General features: G+C 40.9%; 1 protein-coding gene and 1 long non-coding RNA gene across 9 annotated transcripts in view; one reads left to right on the top strand and one right to left on the bottom strand.

The window, feature by feature from the left end:
- The window catches only part of STK39 (serine/threonine kinase 39), a 291,605-nt gene that overhangs the window by 197,705 nt on the left and 67,794 nt on the right, over nucleotides 1-26,106 (top strand). The gene's annotated exons all lie outside the window — the stretch shown is intronic.
- On the bottom strand, nucleotides 23,608-24,581 carry LOC111094304. Its single transcript, XR_005384667.1, has 2 exons — nucleotides 24,124-24,581; nucleotides 23,608-23,946 (listed from the first exon to the last, which is right to left on the bottom strand). It is a non-coding gene; the product is annotated as an uncharacterized LOC111094304 (long non-coding RNA).

The following is a 26,106-nucleotide window of genomic DNA, read 5'->3' as shown; positions in this document are numbered from 1 at the left end:
TGCTCCCTCCCTAAAAGACAGAGCTTTCTCTGAGAATGTTCAGATGAAGTATTAGTCCTTTAAATGGCTTAAAAAGAATGTTTATTACCACAGCATGGGCTATACCATTTTAAACTCTCACGTTGTAAATCACATCAAGGATCCTTGTCAGGTTGGCCTTTTGACTGCATTAGACTAACTGCTCTGTTGCAGGGAAGTATAGTGTTTGCTTAGAGTATTTTTAGCAATATCCAAGTAGCTAAGATGAATCTTTTTTGTTTCTCAAAATATTGTCTCCTTCTCCCAGAAGATCTAAAAGAAAATGAGAAACTGAAAAAAGGGCTAGAAGATATTTAATAATCCTTCATTCATTCTTTTGTAATCAGTTTATTGAATAATCTATACTTTCTAGGGTGAAAAAATGAAAGTTTTATTTTTCTTTAGTCACCGTATTTAAAGAGCTGTGTCGAATCTTCCTTTCCCATCTTTCAGTGGCATCCAGGGCATTAGGCCATAATTCTCCAGGCAGTTAAGATATTAAAGATTCGAGTCTAGTCTAAACCTTAATCTTATATTCAGTTTAACCTTTATCCCCTTCCTTTCCCCGTTGATCCCTTCTGGCTGAGGAGGGGGCACAATCAGCTCTTTTATCCTTTCCCCCCTTCTCTTTCTGTGCTACTTTCTCCTCATGGTTGTCACTGTCTCTCACAGACCAGCCGGCTGCCAGTGTCCTCTTAGGCAAGGAGCAAATGTAGGAGCCCTGGTGGGACGCTCGGAAGAGTTCTGAGCCCGCTCCACTTCTTGCCTTCACCCAGGGAGGTGGGCAAGCACCAGGGTGGGCTAATGGCAAGAAAACTTGATTTTGGCCACCTGCCAGTTGACTCCTTTGGCACAAGCCACGAGTGTGTATGCAGGCCCTACAGCTGCTCCTTCTCTCTATTCTGCTTTTACTAGTTCTCTTTTCCTCACTCAGGCAGTCAGGGGGAGGGCTAATTGATAAATTTGTGCCCTAAGCAGATAAACATTTGCTGAGATGCCAACCTTCCTTCCTCACAAGCACTTCAGATATACCAAGTGACTCCTGGAGTAGACTTGGTAGTGGGAGTCCCAGCACACTCCTTGGACTGATAACTAATGACCGAAGATCCTTTGTTGTTCTGCACCCCCACCTCCAAATTTTATTTATATAAAGGTTGAAGGACTCTGGGGTCGTGGTTGAGGCTAACATAGCCATTTGGGCCGGTTATTAATAAGCTTTAGAATGACTGATCTAGAATATGAGGTACCCTGTGGCTGTTTATCCTTAGTGTAGCATCCTGGGAACCAATTCTGGAGCAACAGGAAAAGATTCACTCAGTAGTTACTGATAGAGTCATTCATCCCCATGTAAACTTGAACTACTCTGGGCAGGTTACCATGGGGAATATCATGACCCATAACCTTTGCCTTTAAGGATCATATTACATTTTAGTTTTAGGAAATAAAGATATAAACATAGAAAATATTAAATAACCATCAGGCTGCATGTGATGATGTGCTCAAATATCATTGAGAATAAATGGTGTGGTTTTTCATGTGTAAGTGTCCCATGGAGTAGCCCACCAAGGCTGCCTCTTTGATGTGTCCTGAAGGCTGTGGGAATGGGTGAGTTAGGAGGTGATTGAGCATGGTGTCCTTCAGCTGTGCTGCACAGCTTCTAGCTAGACTCTACAGATAAGGAGGGGAGGGATAGAGGAAGAAATATGAAAAGGTGCCAGTGCAGTTTTAGGACTAACTTTTTTTTTCTTACCAGACTGAATTTTGAAATATCATGATATTCCTATTTATACCCTTTTTTGCGGAGGGGGTGGTAGGATCTGTATCATAGTTTCAAAATGTAAATGAGCAATGAACGTTTAAAAATTATGCCTTTACTTTTTAAGTGTTAAATAGAAGTTGTAAAGAGCTTGCTGTTTACTGACTGCCTTTTTTTTTGTAATCTCTATTATGAGATTTATTTCTCTTCAGTGTATTCAATTACTTTTTCCTGTATTTCCTTGAAAGGAGAATTTAAAGTAACCACCCTCCTTGGCCGTGGTGCTATTAGAATTGTTACTCTTTGAGCTTTTACATGTGGTTGGTTGGTTGCCGGTCTGCAGTATGCTGCATTCTCAGTCTTATTTGTCTTCTGCTGCTCTTGTGCTTATTACCTTTCCTTTCACTTGGGACTGTGTTCACTCAATTTCCCCAAAACCTGTCACTGGTCTGTCCCCCTACAATACAGCAGAGACAGTGTGTGCAGTAGGGTGTTGGTAGATCTGGTGTTATGTACATTTCAATCTTCTGCTTGTGTCTCTTTTTTCTTTTTTTGTAAATCCCTGGTCTTTCTATACTTTGTTATTTAGAGAATTATTAGAGGCTACTCTGTTCAGTGTTTTCATCTTTTGTATAAACAGACTTCTGGTCCTATTCCAGCATTTTTTCAAGATTACTAATGACAGATTGTCTGATGCTCAGTAATCTCTCTAAGGCTAGAATTTGCTTTATGATGTTCATTAAATCATCACGTTTAAGAACTCTAAATTTGTCATAGTAGCCTTGGACTTCAAGTTGCATATTGAATGATAAGAAAAAGTTGTATTTTTTCTATTTTATTGTCTATTATTAGTGTTGAAACTGTGGAAAGGCCTATTAAGTCTAAGGTTACCTTAATGGGAGGCTATCTCTGCCATTAAACTGACAGTACCTTTGATATACACAATAGTTTCTAGGACCTTTCCCCTGTCCCTCAAAAGTCAGCTGTTGTTATTTACTTATGCCCTTGAATCACTCAGAAAAAAAGGAGCCATGTAGAAATGATACATTTTAAATGGCCTACAGATACATTTAGTGATCTGCTCTCAGGGACATAAGCCATGAATACCATCTTGGTGCTTTCCTTCTGCCTTGCTCTAAGTCACCAGTATCCCCCAGAAAGGAGCCCTGACTTTTGTGGTTGCCACCCAGAGGAACTTCTAGATTGCCTAGATCTGGTGGCCGACAGGATTTAAATATGCTTCTCCTTAGGACTTGTATATATTTGCATGCTTTTAGAAGCTGCTGAGAGTCTGGCTCCCAGTCAGCCTGAATCTAGGTGCTAAGAGGTTCACCTTTGGAACACTGGCAGGTCTTGGCACATCCTCAACTATTGGGAGCTATTAAAAAAATAATAGTTTGCTTGGACAAGCACAGAAATTTGAGAGATGATCAACAGCTGGGTCAGGGCTGAACACAAAGGTTCATCTCCTACACAGGGTCACTCCTTCAAGAGTGGACTGTCTCATCTACTGTATAGAAATCAACAGAGTCCAGTAACATGAAGAAAAGAGTAATACGTTCCAAATGAAAGAAGACAGAACCTCAGGGGGAAAAAAAACCTTAATGAAATGGAAGTAAATAATTTGCCTTATAAAGGGTTCAAAGTAGTGGTCATAAAGATGCTCACTTAACTGGGGTGAAGAATGGATGAACAAAGAACTTCAGCAAAGAGATGGGAAGTATAAGAAAATAGCAAATAGAAGTCACAGAGCTGAAGAATACAATAACTGAAAAATACACTGGAGGGATTCAACAGTACGCTAGATGAAGGAGAAGTAAAAAATCAGTCAACTTGACAAAGCCATGCAGCTCACCCAATCAGAGCAACAAAGAGAAAAAGTGAAGAAAAGTGAAAATAGCTTAGGGGACTTATTAGACAACATCAAATGGACTAACATTTGCATCTTAGGGCACCCAGAAAGAGGACAGAAAGGAAGGGGTAGAAGTCTTATTTGAAGAGATAATGGCTGAAAGCCTCCCTAGCTTAGGGAAGGAAACAGACATCTAGATTTAGGAAGCCCAGAGAGTTCCAAACAAGAGGAAAATCAAGACACCTATACCAAAACACATTATAATTGTCAAAAGTTGAAGACAAGAAGAGATTATTGAAAGCAGCAAAAGAAAAACAACTTGTTACATGTAAGAGAGCCTCCACCTTATGAACACATTAGTTTTTCAGCACAGACTGTGCACTAGAAGGAAATGGCATGATATACTTGAAATTCTGAAAGGAAAAAAAACTTCTAACCAAGAATACTCCACCCAGCAGTTATCATTTGAAATTGAAGGGGACATAAAGAGTTTCCAGACAAGCTAAAGGTAAAGAAGTTCATCATTACTGAACTGCCTTTACAAGTAATGTTAAAGGGGCTTCTTTAAGCTGAAAAGAAATAGTATTAGATAGTAACAGGAACACATACAAAAGAATCTCAATGGCAAAGAAAATATATAGGATAAAAAAAAGTATCCCATGCAAATAGAAACCTAAAGAAGTCTGGAGTGGTTATCATTAGTGAAAGAGATGTTGGATCTGATACCACAGAAATGCAAAGAACCCTAATGCCAGCAAATTCGGCAACCTAGAAGAAATTTATTTCTAGAAATAAATTCTTGGAAATATACAACCTACCAAGACTGAATCATGATGAAATAGAAAATCTCATCAGACCAGTTACTAGTCAGGAAGTTCAGAACCTTCCAACAAATGAAAGTGGAGGACCAGATGGTTTCACTGGTGAATTCTACCAAATACACAAAGAGTTAATACCAATCCTTCTCAGAGTCTTCCAAAGTATAGAATAGGGGGTTCTCTTCCAGATACATTTTATGACGCCTTCACTACCCTGGTACCAAAACCAGATAAAGATGCCATAAAAAAAGAAAATTATGAACCAATATCCCTGATGAACTTAGATGCAAAAATCCTCAATATATTGGCAAATCAAATTCAACAATATACTAGAGGATCATATACCATGATCAAGTGGGATTTTTTCCAAGGATGATTCAAAATCTGCAAATCAGTTAATGTGATACACTACATTAACAAAATGAAGGTTAAAAAATCATATGATTATCTCAATAGATGTAGAAAGAACATTGACAAAATTCAGCAACTCTTTGATAAAAAGTCTCAACAAAGTAGAGATAGAATGTACCTAATAAAGAGGATGTACATGATAAATGCTATTTATGAAAGTCTACACATAATATATTTAACAACAAAAACCTAAAAGCTTTTCCTTGAAGATCAGGAATAAGACAGTGACGTCCACTTTTGTCACTTTTGTTCAACATAGTATTGGAAGCCCTAGCTAACACAGGCAAGAAGAAGAAATAAAAGGTATCCAATTTGGAAGAGAAGAATCAAAACTGCCACTATCTACGGGATGACATATTCTAAACAGAAAACCATAGATGCCATCAAAAACTGTTAGAATAAATTCAGTAAAGTTGTGGGATACAAAATCAGTACAGAAATAACTGTTGCATTGTTTTATACTAATGAACTATCGAAGAGAAATTAAGAAAACAGGTTCATTCAAAATGTATCAAAAATTTAACCAAGAAGGTTAAAGACCTGGATATTGAAAACTATGACATTAAAGAAAGGAATTCAAGACAGAAATAAAAGGAAAACTATTCCAAGCCCAGAGACTGGAAAAGCTAACGTTGTTAAAATGTCCGAATTTCCCAAAGCAATCTATGGATTGCAATCTCTATCAAAATCCAATGGTATTTTTCATAGAAATCATAAACAGTTGTAAAATTTGTTTGAATCCCCAAAGACCCAAAGCACTCTTGAAAAGAACAGAGCCTGTGGTATCAGACTTCCTGATTTCAAACTAAGTTACAAAACTGTACTAATCAAAACAACACAATTTTGTATTGGCATAAAAATACAGATCAGAGCAGACAAAAAGGGCCCAGAAATAAAGCCATGTGTAAATGCTCAATTTACAACAAAGGAGCCAAGGATATATATCAGAGAGTCTCTTTAATAAATGGTACTGCAAAAATTAGACAACCATGTGCAAAAGAATGAAAGTGGACCACTACTTTGCACCATACATAAACATTAACTGAAAATGGATTAAAGACCTAAATGTAAGACCTGAAACCATACAACTCTTAGAAGGAAACATAGGTGAGATTAAGCTCTTTGATATAGGTCTTGGTGATGATTTTTTTTTTAAATCTGACACCAAAAAAGCTAAAGCAACAAAAGGAAAAATAAGTGACATTACATCAAACTAAAGCCTCTGCACAGCAAAGGAAATGTTCAACAAGATGAAAAGGCAACCTATGCAATGGGAAAAAATATTTGCAAGTTGTACATATCCAAAATATATAAAAAAACCCATGTAACTCAGTAGCTAAAAAACCAATCTGACTTTAAAAACGGGCAGAAGATCTGAATAGATGTTTTCCCAAAGAAGACCTATTTATGATCAACAGGTACGTGAAAACATTATTAATTGTTCCTGAAATGCAAATCAAAACCACACACTAGTCAGAATGGCTATTGTCAAAAAGACGAGACATAAGAAGTATTGGCAATGGTGTGGAGAAAAGGGAACCTACGTGCACTGTTGGTTGAAATGTAAATTAGAACAGCCACTATGAGAAACAATATGGAAGTTCTGCAAAAAATTAAAAACAAAACTGTATGATCCAGCAATTCCACTTTTTGGGGTATTCATCTGAGGAAAACAAAACACTAATTTGGAAAAATACCTGTACCCTCATGTTCATTGCAGCATCATTTACAATAGGGAAGGTATGGAAACAACCAAAGTCTCCATGGATGGGTGAATGGATAAAGAAAATGTGGTATATGTATACAATAGAATACCATTCAGCCATATGAAAGAATGAGGCCTTACTATTTTCGACAACATGGATGAACCTCGAGGGCATTACACTAAGTGAAATAAATCAGAGAATAACAAATACCAGATGATCGCTTGTACATGGAATCTAAAAGGACAACAAAAAAGCAAATGAAAAACAGACTGGCTCATAGATACAGAGGAAAGATTGGTGGTTGCAAGAGATTGTGGGGTCTGAGGTGGGAGAAATGGGTGAGCTGTTTTTTGTTTTTGTGAATTGAATAAAAAGTTTTTTAAAATGAGGCAAAGAAAAAAATGATACTTTTTACATGCTGCAAGTGTGAGCAAGGGCTTTAAAATAACCTCTACAAAGAAAAGAATAACTATTTTTATAAAGTACTGTCTTCTCCCCCAGTTTGGGAGGTTGCTTTCCAGTAGCTAAATCCTCAGTAATAATGCCCGTGTCCATTATTGTTCTGATAAAGAATTGCGAGTGTGGGAAATAGTTTTATGTAGAGGGACCCATATCTAGAGGATTTTTTTTTTTTTTTGTACTGGGTAATCTGCAGCTGCCTGAGCTCAAATAAAACGAAGTTAGAATCCTCTAGCTTCCAAGTGTACATAATCATGCTATTGAAAGTACAAAGTCAGAAATTATGAGAAGAGAAAAATCTTCACAAAACAGTATGCTTTTGACAAAGTTCAGAGGAGAAACCAAGGAAAGGGTTGAAATAGGACTGGTGGTGTTGGCAGTGGCACGCATCTTTGGCAGTGGTCACTGGTCAACAGTTATGCCTGCTGTACACTTTTGACTTCATTGTAAGCTAATGTACCCCTTCCTGCTATGTCACTCCTGCAAGGAGAATTTGCAAAGAAAATTCACATTTGCATTGCTTCCGTGTTTTAAGGTTTAGAAGCAGCTGCATGATTTAATCAAGCAGGGAAATATTGTTTAGCTATATTTGGGGGGTTGTTTGTTTGCTTTTTTCTCTACATACACACTTAATTGCTCCTATTACTGCAATTTATATTTATTTTCAATTAAAAATTTAGGAATTATCAGCCTCCAGACTTGTCGCTATTAGTTATTGGTGAGAGGTTGTTTTTGCTAGCAATGGCTGATAAATAGAACTCCTCAGATTAATTTAATTATATTTGTTCAATGATTTTTTTTTAGTGCCTACCATATGTCAAGCACTGTGCTTGGGGTGCAAAAATGAATAAAAACAAGTTAAAGGAGGGAAAGGTACTCTGGTTTCTGGGTAAAAAGTGACTTACAACTGTTTTGTATTTGTGGTCAAGATTTTGGTAGTTGAAGATTCTGTGGAGTCAAGCAGGGGGAACAGATGGATGGAAAAAGTAAAAGTTGTTAACCATCGTGGGGGGTGATTATAGGCTTTAGAAAATCGGATTAAAGCTATGGTCTGCCCATCCCTCCCTCACAGACACACAAGTGCAAATTTCACATTTACACAGCATTTTGCATGCAGTTTAGGTGGGCCTGCTGACCCTCAGGAACTATCCACAGACTCCACAGAGCTCCTGGATTAGAAGGAGCTAGACCTAAAACTCATATAACCTGTTGTCTTTCCATAAATGTCCAGACAGCATCATAAGCTCTACTTTTGAACTGTGCTAACCTAACTCAAAATATGAGTTGTGTCCTACCTTATTTGTTTGCTGTTTTGACAACGTGTAAGGGAGAGTGTAGACTCTGTGCAAAGGTAATTTCTAACAGCACTTTCTCAGGTGGATTACGTGGAGGTAAAGCTAACGCAGTGACAGAGGAGAAGAATGGAAACAGTCATAAACGTTTATAAAAATAATTTCTACTTATTTGACCCCTTGGTATTTTAACTTATTTCTTATTAAAAGAATTAGATATTTGTGAAAAATGGCAAGGGTAGGAGGTAGGCCCTGATTCAAGTCAGGAGACACCAAGAGAGAAATAAAATCTCCAAGAAAAATCGATGCATTTAAACACAAGCATCCAGGCGCCCACCGAAACCTCACAAGCTTCAATCCGTGTTCTCCTCTGTAGGCGCTTTGCTCAGCTCCCAGGCCCATTGGATCTTCACCTATTTCCTGCTTCCCCACCCCCATCTCCCAGCATCTAAGGGACTGTTCTGGCTTCTTAATGTCTTTTTGGCTGATCTGGATTAGCGACCCCCTTGGATTTCTTTTCTGTGTTCCTTTTGGTTCCCACCTAATTCTTAGCTCTACTTTCCTCTCTGGATTTGAACCTGTGTGCTCCTTAGTCAGAGACCAGAAACATCCCACATGGACTCATCCCAGGCCCTCCATGAAGGGGTGCTGGTGGACTTGGACATACAACTCGTGTAAAATTATGTCTGGGTCCATATGTTCCACACAGTATGTTTTGAGCATATGCCACCTGTTGAAAACGGAAGAGTAAACATTGTGATAAAACATTTTTAAAAAATTATGTTGTTTTACACTAAGCAAAAGTTACTTAACTAGAGGAGCTTTGTGATGTGCATGGGAAACAGCATATTGAATACCAACTTAGGAAAAGGAAGTTGATGTGACATACCGCAGAGCTGTTTAGATCTGCCAGGGGTTAAGGAAGCATTGATTTAACCACATGTTATACATGAATGATGTTATTTATTTCTGCCTTGCCCTTTTCCAGAGAAGATTTGAGATAACCTACATATGAAAACATAAAGCAGAATAAATAAAAGGAAGCTAAAATGAGATTTTAAAACTATTTAGAGAGTGGAAAGAGGATTGAATCAAGAATCCGAAGTGATATAATTACAGTCCCTAAGAAGTAAATGTAGCGTTCAGCTTCTTAGCAACCAGGAAATTACAGTTGTCTATGTAATTCTCCTTTCATGATAAAAGTAAGCCTATATGATTAAAAGATGATATAGAGAGGTAAGATTTTCCTTGGAACTAAATTCAAGAGAATTCTTCTGGTTCTTTCCATAATGAACCTTGGATAAGATAGCAAAAAACTTGACCTATAATATTTTTGCAAAAAGTGCAAAAAATGTTTTTGAATTGTGTTTTCTTAGATTGTCCTTAGAGGTCAGGGGCTTGTCCTCATTAAATTACAGCATAAAGTTATTTCTCCAGGGGCTAAGCCAGGTTTGGATCTGTTTTCTTCTGATCAACTCTGAAAGAAGAGACCTGAATTCAGAGAATCTAAGGAAACGCTTCTAAGGAAACCTGGAGAGGATAGCGCTTAGTCCAAGTTAGGAGTTTGACAGCCAGGGACCACCTGGGTGGTGAAGTCAGTTAAGTGTTGGACTCTGGGTTTGGACTCAGGTAGTGATCTCAGGTTGTGAGATCAAGCCCTGCGTCAGACTCTGCACTCAGCACGGAGCCTACTTAAGACTCTCTCCCTCTGCCCCTCCATGCTGTTCTCTCTCACTCTCTCTCAAATAATTAAAAGAAAAAAAAAAAAAGAGTCTGACAGCCAAAGTGGCCCTTTGCATTGTGTTGATCAAACAAAATTCTTAGGTGTAGATACTAGATGAGCAAGTAGTGATGTTGCCATTCTCCTAGGAATATTCAAAAACTGATTTGTGTGTCACCCAGATGGAGGCCTTATTTGCAAACATGCTGCAGAGAGGGAACTGTGGGTATAGATGATGTAATTTTTGTAATGAGCCTCTAATATTTTTACCCAGCTATTCCATTTATACCTCATAATTCTGAACCATACAATGTAGGAGAATTGCTTTTAGCTTGAGCAAATCACTTTTCAAGTAGATGTGATCAATAGCTTTCTCTTTCAAAAGCCTAAAGTATATCCTTTAGAACTTTGATTATGTTAAATGCTGCATTTTAACTACATCTCCAAGAGTTTTGCCTTAAGATTTGAAAGGATTGCATCTTTTTTTCATTTTATGCTAGCAAACATTTATCATAAACAATAATGTTGACTTTAGCATGCTAATATTGTTTAAAACAAAGTCAAAAAGATTAGGAACTCCGGGAGACTCCTAGCGAGAGTCCTATCTTCTTCCAATTGGGCAATAAATTCCTGATAGGCAAGGACCAGGTCTGGTTTTTCAATTAAATTTTTATTTATTAAAAGTTTATTAAATGTTTAACCTTTTCTTTATTCACCTGTGTATATAATCAACATTCGTTTAATTTCTTTTTATCAGGATATGAGTGACATACAGCATATTAGTAGTTATAGGTGTACAACACTGATTTGTTATTTGTATATTATTGTGAAATGATCACCAGGGAAAGTCCAGTTAACATCCATCACCAACACCAGGTACAACTTTCTTTTCTTGTGATGAGGACCTTTAAGATTTACTCACTTAGCATCTTTCAAATATATAATACAGTATTGTTAACTATAGTCAACATGACTATAGGTCTTCTGTTTCATTCACCTCTATATGTTCTGTGTCTAGCACAGTTCCTGCCACAGAAGAGTTTATTAAACACTTCTTAAAAAAGAAAAAAAAATGAAGCCTATTCTTACCTTCCCCTATGTTATGTTAGATAAGCATAATACTAACTAATTTAAAAACCAAGATGTTATTTAGATGTACCAATGAAAGAGAAATTGTGAAAAAAGCCCTTTGAAAGTGCAACTGGCATGTTAAGATATATTAGATGTATTACGTCTTCTTGCCCTGTAACGCATCAACCTGAAGAGGGCAAGTACATGGGCCTGGTGCATGTTAATTTTTTTAACAATGTTCATGTTGTACTGAGAGACTTCTTTTCATTCAGCTTACTTTGAGATTCATCCGTTTTGTTGCATGTATATACATTTATTTATTTATTGCTGAGTAACATTTTATTTTATGGATTGACCACTTTATGGTTCATTCACCTGCCCCCCCCACCTTGTTTTTACTACTATGAATCCTATGAGCATTCATGTGCAATGAATGAGCATCCATTCTTTGTGTGGACTATATTTTTATTTCTCTTGAGAGAATACCTAGTTGTGGAATAGCTGGGTCAGATGGTAGGTGTGTGTTGAACCATTTAAGAAACTGCCAGTTTTCAAAAGTGGATTTTCCATTTTATACTCCCATCAGCAGTGCATGAAAGTTCTGGCTCCACCCCATTCCTGCCAGTACTTGGTGTGGTCCATCTTCTCCAGCTTAGCCATTCTAAGAGGTGTGTAGCATGGTATCCCTTTGTGGTTTCAATTTGCATTCTCTAATTAGTCACATTGAGCATTTTCTCGTGTGTTTAATAGCCATTTATATATCTTCTGTTTAAATATTATGTTGACATTTTATTATTTTTATTACTAAGTTGTAGTAATTCTTTATATATTCTGAATATCAATCCTCTGTCAGATGTATGTGTTGTGAATATTTCCTGCCATACTGTGGTTTGCATTTTGGTTTCTTAGTGATAGCCTTTGAGAAACAAAATTTAAATCTAGATTTAGAGTTGAATTTATTAACCTTTGGGTTATACTTTTTATATGCTATTTAAGAAATATTTACCTACTTCTAGGTTGCAAAGATTTTTCTATTCTCCCCCATGTTTTCTTTTAGAAATTTTTATTATTTTAGCTTTTACATCTAAGTCTGTACATATTTTAAGTTTGTGCATGACATAAAGTCATGGTCAGTGTTCTTTTTTTTTTCCCCTTACAGATACTCAGTTGTTGCAGCCACATTTGTTCAATGAGCTGAATATTTGTGATAAGTTTGGCATGATAGAAATAATGTGGGGTTTTGTAGGGGGGTCTGGGGATGGCAAGTTCAGAAGAATAAGCTCTGAGATGGTCTCCCACCTGAGCCGTATACCTGTTAACATTTTAGTGACTGATTAACTTCCTCCATGCTTGCACACACGTGCTCGTGTGTGTGTGTAATTATACCATAGACAAGGCTTTGTCACCTGATCTAGCTAACTTCAGGTAACATCCCTGTTTCAGATTATCATCTCAACCTCACCCTATTTCGCTGCTGCCCCCCCACCCCCCACCCAGTGGTGACCAAAAACAATTACCTGGTGTTGCTTTTAGTTTTTAGGGTTTAGCTTAGTTCTCTGCCTTTTCTTTTAAGGCTTCACCACCACCAGCAGCGCCGAATGATGATGAGTCATTATAGCACAAATTCTTTTTCAAATCCTAGTGAATCTTTTTAAAGGAACTTTCTCCCTGCATTATAAAAGTAATGTTCATTAGAGGAAATTTGAAAAATACAGGAAGTTCTAAAGAAAATGATTACCCATCGAACCGTCACTCAGGGATAAGCATAATTAACGTTTTGGTGTATTTCCATCTGGTTTTGTTTTGTTTTGTTTTGTTTTCTCTTTTTTTTATTCTGCATATATTTTTTATTGTCCCAATTATACTACATATGCAGTTCTCTGGCCTGTTTTTTACACTTGGTATTACATTTTCTTATGTCATTAAAAATCCTTTATAAACAGCATTTTAATAGCTACATAATATTGCATGCTGTGGTTATTCCACTGCAATTTATTTAACTGTTTGACTATCATTGAATATTTAATTTGTTTCCAGATTTTTGCTATAGAAGTTCTCTAAAGACTGGTATTAAATAGAAAACTCAGGACGCCTGGGTGGCTCAGCAGTTGAGCATCTGCCTTTGGCTCAGGGCTTGATCCCGGAGTCCAGGGATCAAGTCCTGTATCGGGCTCCTTGCATGGAGCCTGTTTCTCCCTCTGCCTGTGTCTCTGCCATTCTCTGTGTCTCTCATGAATAAGTAAATAAAATCTTTAAAAATAAATAAATAAATAGAAAACTCAGATTTCTAATATATTTTATATGTCAGATTTAGAGCTGTAGAATTTGTAAATCAAAGGGCATATAGTAACTCTTCTAAAATTATGGAAACATGGGCAGCCTGGGTGGCTCAGGGGTTTAGCTCTGCCTTTAGCCCAGGGTGTGATCCTGGAGACCCGGGATCGAGTCCCACATCAGGCTCCCTGCATGGAGCCTGCTTCTCCCTCTGCCTGTGTCTCTGCCTCTCTCTCTCTCTGTCTCTCTGTCTCTCTGTCTCTCTCTCTGCCTCTCTCTCTGCCTCTCATGAATAAATAAATAAAAATCTTAAAAACAAAATAAAATTATGGAAACATGTTGCCAAACAACCTTCTCAAAAGCTAGTATTAATATATACTCCCAGCAGGGGCAGCCCAGGTGGCTCAGCAGTTTAGCGCTGCCTTTAGCTCAGGGTGTGATCCTGGAGACCTGGGATCGAGTCCCACATCGGGCTCCCTCCATGGAGCCTGCTTCTCCCTCTGCCTGTGTCTCTGCCTCTCTCTCTCTCTCTCTTTCTCTCTCTCATTCTGTCTCTGTCTCTCATGAATAAAATACACACACACACACACACACACACACATACATACATATTCCCAGCAGTAAAGGAAGGTCTCATGGATTACATCCCTGCCAGTGTTCCATGTTTTGTATTATCATTTTGTAATCTTTGCTTATTTTATTTGGCAGATTAAAAAGTAATGATTGGATTTTGTAGTTTGCATTCCACTGAGCCATATCTCAAAATCCCCAGGTAGACAAAGCCAGAAAGGGCTTGAAAAGACCCTTTAATTGTTACTGGGTTTCTAAGCCCAGTATAAAATGACTTATCCCTGTATGGGAAGAAATGGATATTTCTATTGCTATTCTAAACGAATTCACACTATGTCCCAAAATGTGCATTAGTCTTAACTAAGCAAGCCTAAGGCTTTCCTTTGAAATTGAAAAGTTCATTATAATAGCAAAGAAAGAAATGAGGTTATTCTGAACTTATTTGTTCTTCCCGATTACCTGCTGAAGTCTAGTGATTATTTCCTCTTTTGAGTGTGCTCTCAAATTACCCTTCCAACACTGAGATGCTTAGGAACAGCCTCTTTGTATCAGTGTCTTTGCTTTTTTCCCTTCCCTAACCTTTCCCTAAAAAGGCTGTGTGCATGCTCTTGCTCTTGCCCTTACTCCCATCAGTGGGCAGCAGGAATCCTGTTGTTGGGTTTCCTACTTGCTAATAGATAGCAGGTGCAGGACATCTGTGAGAAGCCCTGGACTTATGAGACCCAGTCTTAGAGCTCGACCAGCCAGAGTTGCCCAGGTAAGCCCAGAATAGGTCACCTTCTCCCCTTAAAACTTCTGCTCCTGATCCTGTTGTCTAATTATATGGGTAACCATTTTTGCCCCCCTCAGGAAGAGTAAGCCCAGTTTCAGAGAGCCTTTAGCAGAGCTGTTGGACCAGCTATTTTATCAACTCTGGGGCCAGATCATTTGGCTTGCTAGGAGGAAATCAATAATATGGCACTGTTTTCACCCAAAGGCACATAGTGATATGTTTCTGACTCTGAGTCCTGCAGTATAACCTCCTAATGATTAAAAATTACTACGTTGGGTGATGATGGGGAGCCCACTCTTCTTCAGCTTTATCATCTTTTGACCAAAACAGCAAGTCCTTTTCCCATACAGCCTCACAGTACTGTGGCTTGGGTGTTGGCAGAATAGCCACAGGATTTGGGCTAATCACAGACACAAATAATCTGAGTTACGCACTGTTCCTTGGTGAACCTGTCCTCATCAGTCTTAATGTAAGAAACCTACAAAGTGGTGTTGAAATTCTTCATTTTTTCCCCAAGCTTGATAGACCTGAATTTTCTCTGTGCTAAGCATTTATCTGCTGGTTCATCTTAGGAAATGTGAAGTCTGGGAATGGCCTTGGTTCTGTTACCGCTTCCTTCACAGTATTAGGAGTTCCCTTGATTTTTAAATGAGTGTGTTTAAGGAAAGAATGATGGGAAAGGCGAAGGGAGTAGCAGGGGTGATAGGGGTAGACATTTTGAAGGTAAAGAAAGAGGAGTGTTCATGGTTCCAATGTCTCAGATGAGAACTCTCCTAAAGACAGTATACCAAACACCTTTGATACATCGCAGCTTGCTCACCGACGGAGTTTGTTTTCATCTGTGAATGCTGATTGGTCATAAGCTCATCGAGCACAGTCTGTACATTATTTCATCTCTGTGTATCCTGTCCTCACAGGCCTCACATGTTGCCTCTATGTGTCCTACACATGTATCTGAGCTAAGTGAGTGAGTTTTTCTGCCCACCTCATTTTCCACTCACCCATCATTGCAACCTTAGTTCCCAGATAGATTTGGTCACATGGTCACATAGACTCAGTTAGATGGCCTGTTAGATACTTTGTGTGAAGTTTGAAAATTGTATTTGGTGCATATTTTTACTTATTTGTGTCAGAAGAAAGGGAAGGCAAAGTAAGAAAGGCTCAAATTCTCCAAGCTTCAAGAAGAGCCCACTAGGCTATTTTAGAATTGCAAGAGTAGTAATATTTTTATTTTAAATTATTATTCTAAATTTATGAGAACAGATGTGAGTAATCACATGTCAGATACTGAAGTGAAATTAAAGTCTTCATGGATCCCAAGCAAAAGCAAGACCATCATCACAGGCATCCTTATTCCTGCCCTTTAAAACTCCTCGGGAGTGGAAATCTGTTTTTCATTTGTAACCAGTCGAAAGCTTGAACAACATTCTGGATACAGGAGGTTCCCAGAACAAGCTTGAATCATCAACAGTCAACTTTGATATCAGCTCCAAGTCTTTCAAATACACAGCTGTTTGGCAGCCAGATTCAGGCTCTAGTTCATTTAAAAAAAAAAAAAAAAAAACGTTTTTCAGATCATTTAAAAATGTTTTATTAATGGCCACATCAACAGGCTGAAGGAGGTCAGTATGCTGAGGCGCAGATAAAAATGAGTATTGTGTTTTTTTCCTCCCAGTTGGCTCGGTGGGAGATCCTTTTTGTGCTCTAAAAAGTTATATAATTAGCATGGCACCCGCTGCTCATTGGGTAAGCCAAACTGGTTTTTAATGTTCAGAATACAAAACATGGAAATGTCATCTTCATAACACTCCATGCTGTCACTGATAGCCGAGAGCATTTCTGAATGACAGATCTGTAATAACAGTGATGATGAGAGTCACAATTAAATAGCACTCTGAGCTCAGAGCAGTGTTCCTTCAGGCCTTCTAAATCCAAAGAGGCCCTGGATGGAGGCAAGTGTGTAATTTGAATGACATTGTGTGCCGTCTTCTAGTGCAAGGAAGAAAATTGCCAGAAGTGCTGGCCAAAGCACTCACGAACGGGGTGCTTTTCCTGTGTCTCTTTTCTTAGAGAATCCCCCGATCTGGCTGGCTGGCAGGCAGGATCACACACCTTAGGCACGTTTCAATCTTCTGTTGTGCCTTTCTGCCTTCACATAAACTAGGATCTTTGATTTGACCAGACAAAGCAGGGAATTTAAATTATTCATAAGGGAAAGAGGCATGGGATGGATTATCAGGAGAATTCTCAGATCCTCCTGGGTTTATTTTGCTCTCTGGGGATTATCAAGGACTCAAAAGCAGCCCCATTACTAGTCTGTTTCCTTCCTTCAAACCCTGAGTTGGAAAGTACTCTTCTCAGCTCCCAGTGATCAGGCCCATTTATTCAAGCATTACTGGGATGCTTTTTTTTTTTTTTTTTTTAAGATTTTATTTATTTATTCATGAGAGACAGAGAGACGGGCAGAGGGAGAAGAAGCAGGGTCCAAGCAGGGAGCCCGACGAAGGACTCGATCCCAGGACTCCAGGCTGAAGGCAGCATTGAGCCACCCAGGGATCCTATTACTGGGATTCTTAAAGAGTTAAGAGACTCATACCACCATCACCTCCCTCCCAACTGAAACCTTGTCACACGTGTTCTGGTTTGTGGTTAGAAGCTATTAGAGGACTCAGTGGACGATTGGACTCCTGTACTCCCGGTGGGTTGGGTAAAGGGGGTGAGAAAGAATCCATCTCTAGGCAGGGGCCCAATAGCTGACATGGAGAACTCAGTGGCAATTATTACTGTTGTTGCTGTGCAATCACTGAATGCTTGCGGTGTGCCAGGCACTATCCTTGGCTGCCTTCTCTCTGAGCTCTCTCTGAGGTAGTTACTGTTACTTCCTCATTTTACAGCTGGAGATAGTAAGACTTGGGACCTTAATTGCCCAAGGTCCCAGGGCTCGTCAATGTTACAAGTCAGTGTTACAAATTTTATTTAAACTCAAGACTGTTGTCTTCAGAAACCCAGCTATAATAAGGCCAAGTGAACCTAGCAAAAAAAGCATTCGTGTTCTCTGACTCCCCATAAAACCAAATCAAAGATATTGGAGTTAGAGGGTGGAAGAGGAGAGGAGGTAGAGAAGTCTGGTGTAATTGGTATAAGATGTGCTCCCTTGCCTTCTATACTTAAATAAAAATAAGTATGCTGTAGACAGAACAGCCTGGAGCTCAGAGCACAGGTGGTGCAGCAGCAGCGCTTCCCAATCATAGATGTGATGCTTTTCCAGTCACCCAGAGCCTTGGTGTCAGGCCGACTGTCCACAGTTTATATTTCCTGTGAGTCTTGGCCAGGTCAATCCCACCACCCTGGACGTTGACTGTTAGCTCACTGCTTGTGAAGAAATAGCTTTTTGGCCAGAAATCTCTTCAGTGTAGCAGGCCTCATTTATTCTCACAGATCCATTCCTTTTTTTTTTCCTTCTTTAAAATTGTATTTATTCATGAGAGCTGCAGAGAGAGAGAGAGAGAGAGAGAGAGGCAGAGACACAGGCAGAGGGAGAAGCAGGCTTCCTTGCTGGGGACCCCAATGTGTGGGACTCAATCCTGGGACCGGGGATCACACCCTAAGCTGAAGGCAGATGCTCAACCACTGAGCCACCCAGGCGTCCCTCCCAGATCCATTCCTAATGTTAAATCTCCTCTACTGATCATGGCTCTGGCCTGCATTGCAACTGAAAAAATGCCTTCAGCTCAGAAATCTTTTTTGGGGGGGTGGGGTGGGGGTTATTTGGGTATTTATATAGGATTGGTTACCTCCATATGCAGGGGTTTTGACTAGTGTAATTACATGTGACTTAATGCCATGCAGCAGTGTCCTGCTTGATGCAATTAGATTTCTTGAATATTTCTTGAGAGCTTACTTACGTGCCAGACTCCATGCCAGGCACTCCGTGGAGGGACATGACATAGCACCATAGCTCCTCTGGCCCATCTTTTGAATTCTGTATATTTACTAAAATGTTCTTAATTGTTGACCTTTACCATCCCTTTATCTTTGTTATGGATATTCACTGTCTTGCTCATTTTTTAAAAATGATCTAGTTCTCTTAAACTTGACAAATAATCCATGTTTATTTTGCCTCAAACCAGCGGAGAAAGGCTCTACTGTCATGCTAATCATTTTGGAAGGGCCCCCTTGACTTTTCCTTCTGAACCTTTTCCTGACTTCCCTATCTGGTGGCACTGTTTTTTGTACTTCCTTATGAAAAGCACACTTGCCAATTTACAGTAAAGAAGCAAATAGCAAGTAGTTTGCAGGGTGTGCTGCATAAATACTTCTGTAGACTAAGAATTGTTTATCCAGCCTGGCCTCCTTTATTAAATTTTCACTGAAATCAAGAGATCTAAGAAGCTAAGTTAGTCTTAAAACCTTGTCAGAGATCAACAGACTAGGTATAACGGTCAGTCACTGAAGAAACCATCCTGAAGGAAATTGCTGGGTACATCTTTTTTATTAGTGACTCTTAGATAAGAAAAATGCATGACCCCCACAGTCTTGGTAAGTTCTGCACTTGATGGTGAAGTCACACATGTGGGAGTTGCTATTGGACGTCCTCAGCGTGTTTTTCAATGTCATCAAATTTTTGAGTATGGCTCTAAAAGATGGATTCCATGACCTACGCATGAAAATCATTTTCGTTATTTGACAGTCCTACAGCATGTGTTTGAACACAGGCCAAAAGTTGTTTTGAGCATTTAGGATAGGATTCTGTATTCCACTAGTTTCCTTTTGAGGCTTGTCCTAGGTATGCCCTTTGTGGTGGAGGTGGTGTTGCACCATTGCAGGGTGAGCTTCATGGCTAAGTCGAGGGTCTTTCCAGTTTTGGTGAGCTATAAATACTTGGAATTTTTCAATTAGGATGGTTTGGTTTCTATGCCAGGTGATGAATGCCATTTACCTTATTGGGTCTGTTGAAGGGAGGGTTCCTTCCTGAAACAGTGTGGTAATGAGCACCATAAATCAATGCTCTAGACCCAGAAAATGAACAAAGTGGTTGCTAAAAGTATGAATGTTGACTTTAAAAAATCTGCCAGGATCAGATGAGAAGGAATCACGTAGCAGTTGCATTGTAAGGACCATCTTACAGCCATAGGAAGAGTTGTGCATTCAGATCAACTGTGGGGTTTTTGAAAAGGCATCCACGGGAAACAGATAAGACTGAATTTCAGATTTCCCGCCTTGCTTGTGGCCATCTTCAGGTTGAAAAAGCAATTTTGTAGAAATACATAGAAACATTTTTAGCCCTCATTTTAAATATCATGCGAATAATGAATGCTTTCACATACTGTTGCCTTTTTAGGATGTGGTAATCCAAAGGAAGCTTCTCGCACTCACTCTCAGTGCGAGTCTTCTTCTTTTTTTTTTTTCTTTTTCTTAAGATTATTTATTTGAGAGAGAAAGAGTACATGCAAGCACACTCAAGTGGGGGGAGGCGCAGAGGGAGACACTCACAGCAGACCCTCTACCCCCACCCCCCTGCCCCGGAGCATGGAGGGCTATGCAGGGCTCAATCTTACAACCCTGAGATTATGACCTGAGCTGAAACCAAGAGTGGGGTGGTTAACTGACTGAGCCACCCAGGTACCCCTCTTCATGCTTTTTCAACCCTGTTAGTGTCAGTACTTGGGAGAATCATACAACTCCAAGCCTCAAAAGCAAATGGATGCTTTTTTGGTGGGTGGGGGTGGGGCTAGAGTTTTTTAATTTTTTGTTTTTACATTATTCTGAATAAAAGCCCTGTCCCCAATCTAGCATCCTGGCAAGTGCTGCCTGATGTGCTCTAATAAATGTATACTTCTTTCTGATGCCCATCCACAACCTATCAAATGCCTAGTAATAAGGTTTATTTTCTGTGCAGCTGTGTATTTTATAAATAGCCATTTGCTGAAGTAATTTCAGGAAAGTCCAATTTGAGGATTTATGATGCCTTTGCCAAAGACAAAGGGTCACCCACACTAGACTGTAAATACATTTACTTATAGGCCATTTCTCTGAAATGGATCAAAAGAGAAAATATGTGCTCAATCTCATTTATCATTAAATTTAATCGTCTTAAGGCACTACCTGTGGAAAAAGCCAGGGAAGATTCTGTTTTCGTGTCTCACCGAGAGGATGCCGGTATTAACATTTAGTGCTCATTAGTCCTTCACAGCTTTCTTCTTCATTGGGCGGGTATTTTAAACCGAGTTAGAAGTGATCATGTTCCCTTTAAATTTGCTAATTTTTAACATAGCTTCCCCTGGAGATGATGATACATACAAATTGATAGGAACCTCAAAGCATAATTCATGCTGCTTTTGTGATCACCCCGCTAACGTTTAAAGAATTCTGTGGTTATCTGCTCACCTTATGTCATTGTAGCTGTACTACCATGGCTAGCTCTCTTGATTAGGAGCAGGCATCCTTTAAAATTTGTAAGCAAACAATTATCCTTTCTCACTTCTGAGGCAGCGCATTTGGGTGTGTTGAGCTGAACAACATGTTCAATTTGTTGGCCAGACTCAGAGCTTCCTTTTGAAGTGGAGCCACCCTGCAGCCTGCCCATGTTAGTAGTTGGCCACCTCCCCAGGGCAGGACATAACCTGAGTCAGTCTCCGGTACGTTCACAGCAGAATGTTACCTCTGCACTGAGGTTTTAGCTGAAGTGAGAGATCTGTGTTTAATCAACACCTGTACTAGGCTATCAGATGCTTCCCAGGGCCAGTCAGAGTTCAGTCACAGAATCACCCATCCTAGCACTTGACAAAGACCCCTTTAGGGCATCGGGAGGCAGTCTGTATAGGCCATTCATTTCTCCAGGTTCTTTGGGCATCTTGTATTGAGGTAAATCATCAGGAAACAATGTACCTCGGCTATAATATTTCAGCTCCCAGCAGAAATGCTATCACTTAGGTAAGATTTAATATGGTGCCTTCAGCACATAGGAGAACAAATCTTCATTTTTGCACCACGTAGTTGGAAGACACTTATATGAAAAAGTTTCTGCCCTTTACAACATAGAGTTGTTGTAGACATTACTCAGTGTCCCTTATAAAGGGACTTCCATACAGAATTTCTCCTTGATATAAATGCCAAGGGAAAAACATCTGCCTTACATGTTTCTTTTTTGATAAAGAACCGTATCAGGCAATACTTTCCTTTTTTTTTTTTTTTTTTTTTGCCTGAGCTGCAAGCAAACAAAGCTAAATTCAGTGCTCAGTGAGAGTAACTGACATCTCACATATGTATAGTATCTTTTTCTCTGTTCCCTTTAATTTCTGTTATTTTTGATAATCAAATGTTCGGTTGTATAGTTTAGCTTTGAACTACTTACCGTCCTTTTTTGCAAAAATTAATGCAAATGGCAAGGAAGATGATAGTTGCCCATAATGATTAGAGATTGTAACAATGTGTGCCTTGAAGTGAACTGTCATTACCTTGAAACTCGACCCATCCAGGAATGCTGCAGGTATGTGTGCCACCCCCACGTCCCCACAGTTGTCTATTGATCTGTGTAAATACACCTACCATGACGTAAGATCAAGAGCCCAACTGGACATTGATCGAATCCATATCTTAGAGGTACTCTTTGCATTTTTAGTGTAACTGGCTTGGCATGTTGATTTGGGAACCTGATGCACCGAAGAGTGGTATCTGTCACAGAAACGTTGAGTCTGGGTTTTCCACAGGAAACCCTGACGCACGCCAGACTTTCAAACACGAGTGACGTTAATGAAGACTGCTTCTGTACTTCTATCAGTGGATTTCAATCAAGACGCATACACAGAAACCCCTAACTAGCAAGAATGCTTAGTAGTTTTTCCTGCTGCTAAAGAACAGGAACTTTGAATAGGCTGTAATGTTTCTGCTTCTACCAGCTGGAGTCCTGCCTCTAGTTTTTATGTGGTCATTCCATTTCCCTCTTGGCCTATCAGTAAAAATCAATTCCGTAAATATGTCCACTGGACACTCTAAATACTGAAAAGGACTGCCACCCGTGAAAATACAGTTCCACAAACGTGACAGGAAGCAGAGCCCTTACACGATAATCTGTTCACTCATGATTTACCACAGTTAGGACATAACAATCGATTTTGTACGTGTGGGCAAAACAGTATTCAAATTTTATGTATTAAGCTCTGAAATATGACAAAATGGTGCCATTTTAAAAGTTCTAGATGGTAGGTACATGTGAATTTGTTTTATTACTCTTTGAACTTTCCTGTATATTGAAGTGTTTTTCATGATTTTCCAAAGTATGCACTAGAGGAAAAAAGCATGTTTGTTTAGGGGGAAAGTGGGCAGAGTGGGTGAGAAGAAACAATCATGTTCTCTATTTGGGCAGCATGTAGATTTGCAAGAGGTTTTTGTTAAAGGAACTTTGTTAGGATTGTTTCCAGGTGAAAACTATTTTTGTAGCCAGCAAAGGCAGTTATTTATGATAATATTTTTGCCTATGATTTATTCACAGGTGTAAGCATTGTACAGAGTATGAGAAATTTCTTTGCAAGGCTCTGCACATGCATCTCTAATTTAGGTGTCAGCTGTGTGAAACCCTGTGCAGTCAGACTGCTTGTTCCCTATGAGCTGTAAATCTAAAAGGTCCTTCAGCCTGCTCAGTAACCAGTGGGATGCGTCAAAGTCCTTAGCCTGAGGTTCCAGCTGCAGAAAAACCTGTAGACACCAGTGTAAAGGTCAAATTCTTGAAGATATATCAAGATATTTTATTTCAAGAAATTGTGTGTGTGTGTGTTCATGCATGTGCACGTGTGTTCGTGCATGTGCGTGTGTTCATGCACATGTGTGTTCATTATATGAACACAACTAGATTAGTCACTGCCCATGTTTTCTTGTTAAAGACAACTGTATGGCTTCGTGATCTATTTATTTGACATCAACCGTAAGCTCTGTGATGCTGCATGGCTTGGTAGAGACTAGAATTCTGGATGCTGTCAGCTTATACTTTGCCAGGCCATAGGTATATTTCTGGGTGTCTGAAGGTGCAATCCTGAAAGGAATTTTCACTTTCACCTTTTAGGAGACTCACTGATCCAAAAGGCTCTTTTGAGGCAAGTTAAAGGCAGGGCCAGGGTGTGGGGGCGATGGGCTAGGTATATGACTCACAGTCCTGGAGCATGGCACAGGGTGTGTGGAAATCTGTGCTTTGAAGAGAGCTTCCATTTCAAGCAGGGCCTTGGGGCACAGTGCTGAGGGATACAGCAGGGGCTCTTAACCTTTATTCCTGCCATCATCGCACAAATCATTATATATGAGCCACACCCCCATCTATAACATCTCCCACTGCACGCAGCGCTTAAGTACCAGGGGCAGGCACGTCACTGGGGGAAAGAAGTCTTCCTTGAGAAGAGTGCACCTCAGCTCACCCTGCAGTTTGAGAACCGCCAGTCTAGAATGAAAAGCAGTCGTCTAGAAGCGTCAGTTCCAGGTTTGGGTGTCATTTCTGCCATCAAAGGCTCCTGGGACAGGCCTGGCGCCTAGTAGGTGATCAATAAGTATTTATGGAGTGCCGAGTGAATCAGCCCCCTGTGTAATCTTACGCAGGCCGCTTGATCTTTTTGGCTTCGGTTTCTTCACCTGAGGAAGGAGGGAAATGGATTAGGTGACCCCCGGGGCCCCTGTCAGTTGTAAAATCATATGATTCTGTGATTGGGCCTTTACCGCAGAGAAGACGAATTTGACAGGAGCGTGAACGATGGAGAGAGTGAGAACAAGAGGGGGGAAATGCTCCTTCCTGTGACTTAGGCCCCGGTTTCTTGTCCTCCTACTACTTTTTAAGCCCTTTCTTGACGCTGGGGCTCCCCGGTCCTTTTACCTCCTGTCAGCTGTCATTCTCTGGGAGGACTGTAAACTCTTGAAGGACTGGAACCCTGACTTTCCCCTCCGCTTTGCTGCGCCCAGAACCTCGGGCGCCGGAGGGCCGCGGCGCGGTGAGGGGCTCACGGTGCCTGCGCGCGGCTCCCGGAAGCCCGGAGGGCACCGTTGGCTCCTGTCGCCGGGCGCAAGCGGCTGAAGCGGAGCTGCGGAGCCCAGAGGAAGCTTCCGTGGACCCGGGGGTCGGTGTGGTTCGCTGACCTAAGACTGAGCCCTAGAGAGACGTGCGTGAACCCCGCGTGCGGGCAGCCTCGGGCCTGGATGCAAGAGGCCTCCTCGTTCTCCTCCTGGTGCTTTCGCTTGCGGCCTTCCTTGGTGTCCTTCGGCTTATGGTTGCTTTGGCGTCGTTTTCCACATCTCATTAAATACGATGATTTTCTCTCTGAGCAACACATTCATCTGCCAAGGATTACACCCGGGTAATAGCGCGTCCCCCTCTTGCGGCCTTGTCCTCTTGCGCGTCTGTGGCTCTGGGCGCGCCGCTCTCCGCGCCTAGTGCGTGGTGTGGGCATGAAACAGCCTTTGTTCATCGGGTCGTTTGTTCTCCTCGTGCGGCAGATAACGGAGACGTGCTTTGGTCAGCGATGGCAGAGCCGTAGAGAAGTGGGCGATCTGAGGACACTTAGCAGGCCGAGCCCACAGGTCGTGGCGGTGGCTGTCACGGCCACCTGCCGCGTGGGGGGCAGAGAGACAAGTGAATCTGAGGAGGAAAGGGATGTGTTCTGTTCTGCCCATGCTGGGTTTTCCGGAGTCTGCACATTGCATGGAGAGATGCTGTGTAGACAGTTGGATGATGGGTCTAAACCTCTGGGGGACACGTACCTGGGTTTGGGTTACGCACTTGGAATTACTCCTCGAGAAGGAGAAGGGAGATGAGGGGGGCCGCAGATTGGGACTACAGGGCCGGGCGGACGGGAGTGGCTGGCGCACAGGGAAAGGGCGGCCCGGGAGCTGGGGTGACAGGGTCTCGGAAGCCTGGACAGAGCCAGACTTGCAGAATTGTCACTCCTTTGTCTTCAGTCACGCGGGCGTGCATTCACTCGCTCGCGTGCCAGGTGCTGTCTGTGCTGGCAAGCTGCAGGTCTTTGCCCTTCGGGAGCCTCGCGGCTGGTAGATGGGACGGACACTGAAGTAACACACTGCGTTGGTACGGAACGTGACGTGCTGGGTGTGGGGCTAGAGGCCAGGAGGCTGCGCTGGAAAGCGGCCGGCCCTCGGCTGGCTGCCTCTCCCCTTCTTTCCTGGCCTCCCGCAAAAGGGCAAGTCAAGTGAGGGAGAGGGGGAGTGGAGATTCGCCAGCAGCGAGGGAAGCTGGCTCCCCAACACGCTGCAGCCCCCCAGGAGCACCTCTCTGTTCCCGCCCTCCCTGTTTCCCTCTTTACCAGGCCTGACCCACCAGCACACAAACGTTTCTCTTCACCCATCTTAAAAAGCCCTCTCTTTCCCCACCTCCGATTACAGCGGTTTCTCTCCAG

The sequence above is a fragment of the Canis lupus genome, chromosome 36 (genome assembly GCF_011100685.1).
Source record: "Canis lupus familiaris isolate Mischka breed German Shepherd chromosome 36, alternate assembly UU_Cfam_GSD_1.0, whole genome shotgun sequence".
In the NCBI taxonomy this organism is placed as follows: domain Eukaryota; kingdom Metazoa; phylum Chordata; class Mammalia; order Carnivora; family Canidae; genus Canis; species Canis lupus.
The sequence above is the reverse complement of the archived record's forward strand: the minus strand, read 5'-3'. Positions and strand labels throughout refer to the sequence as shown.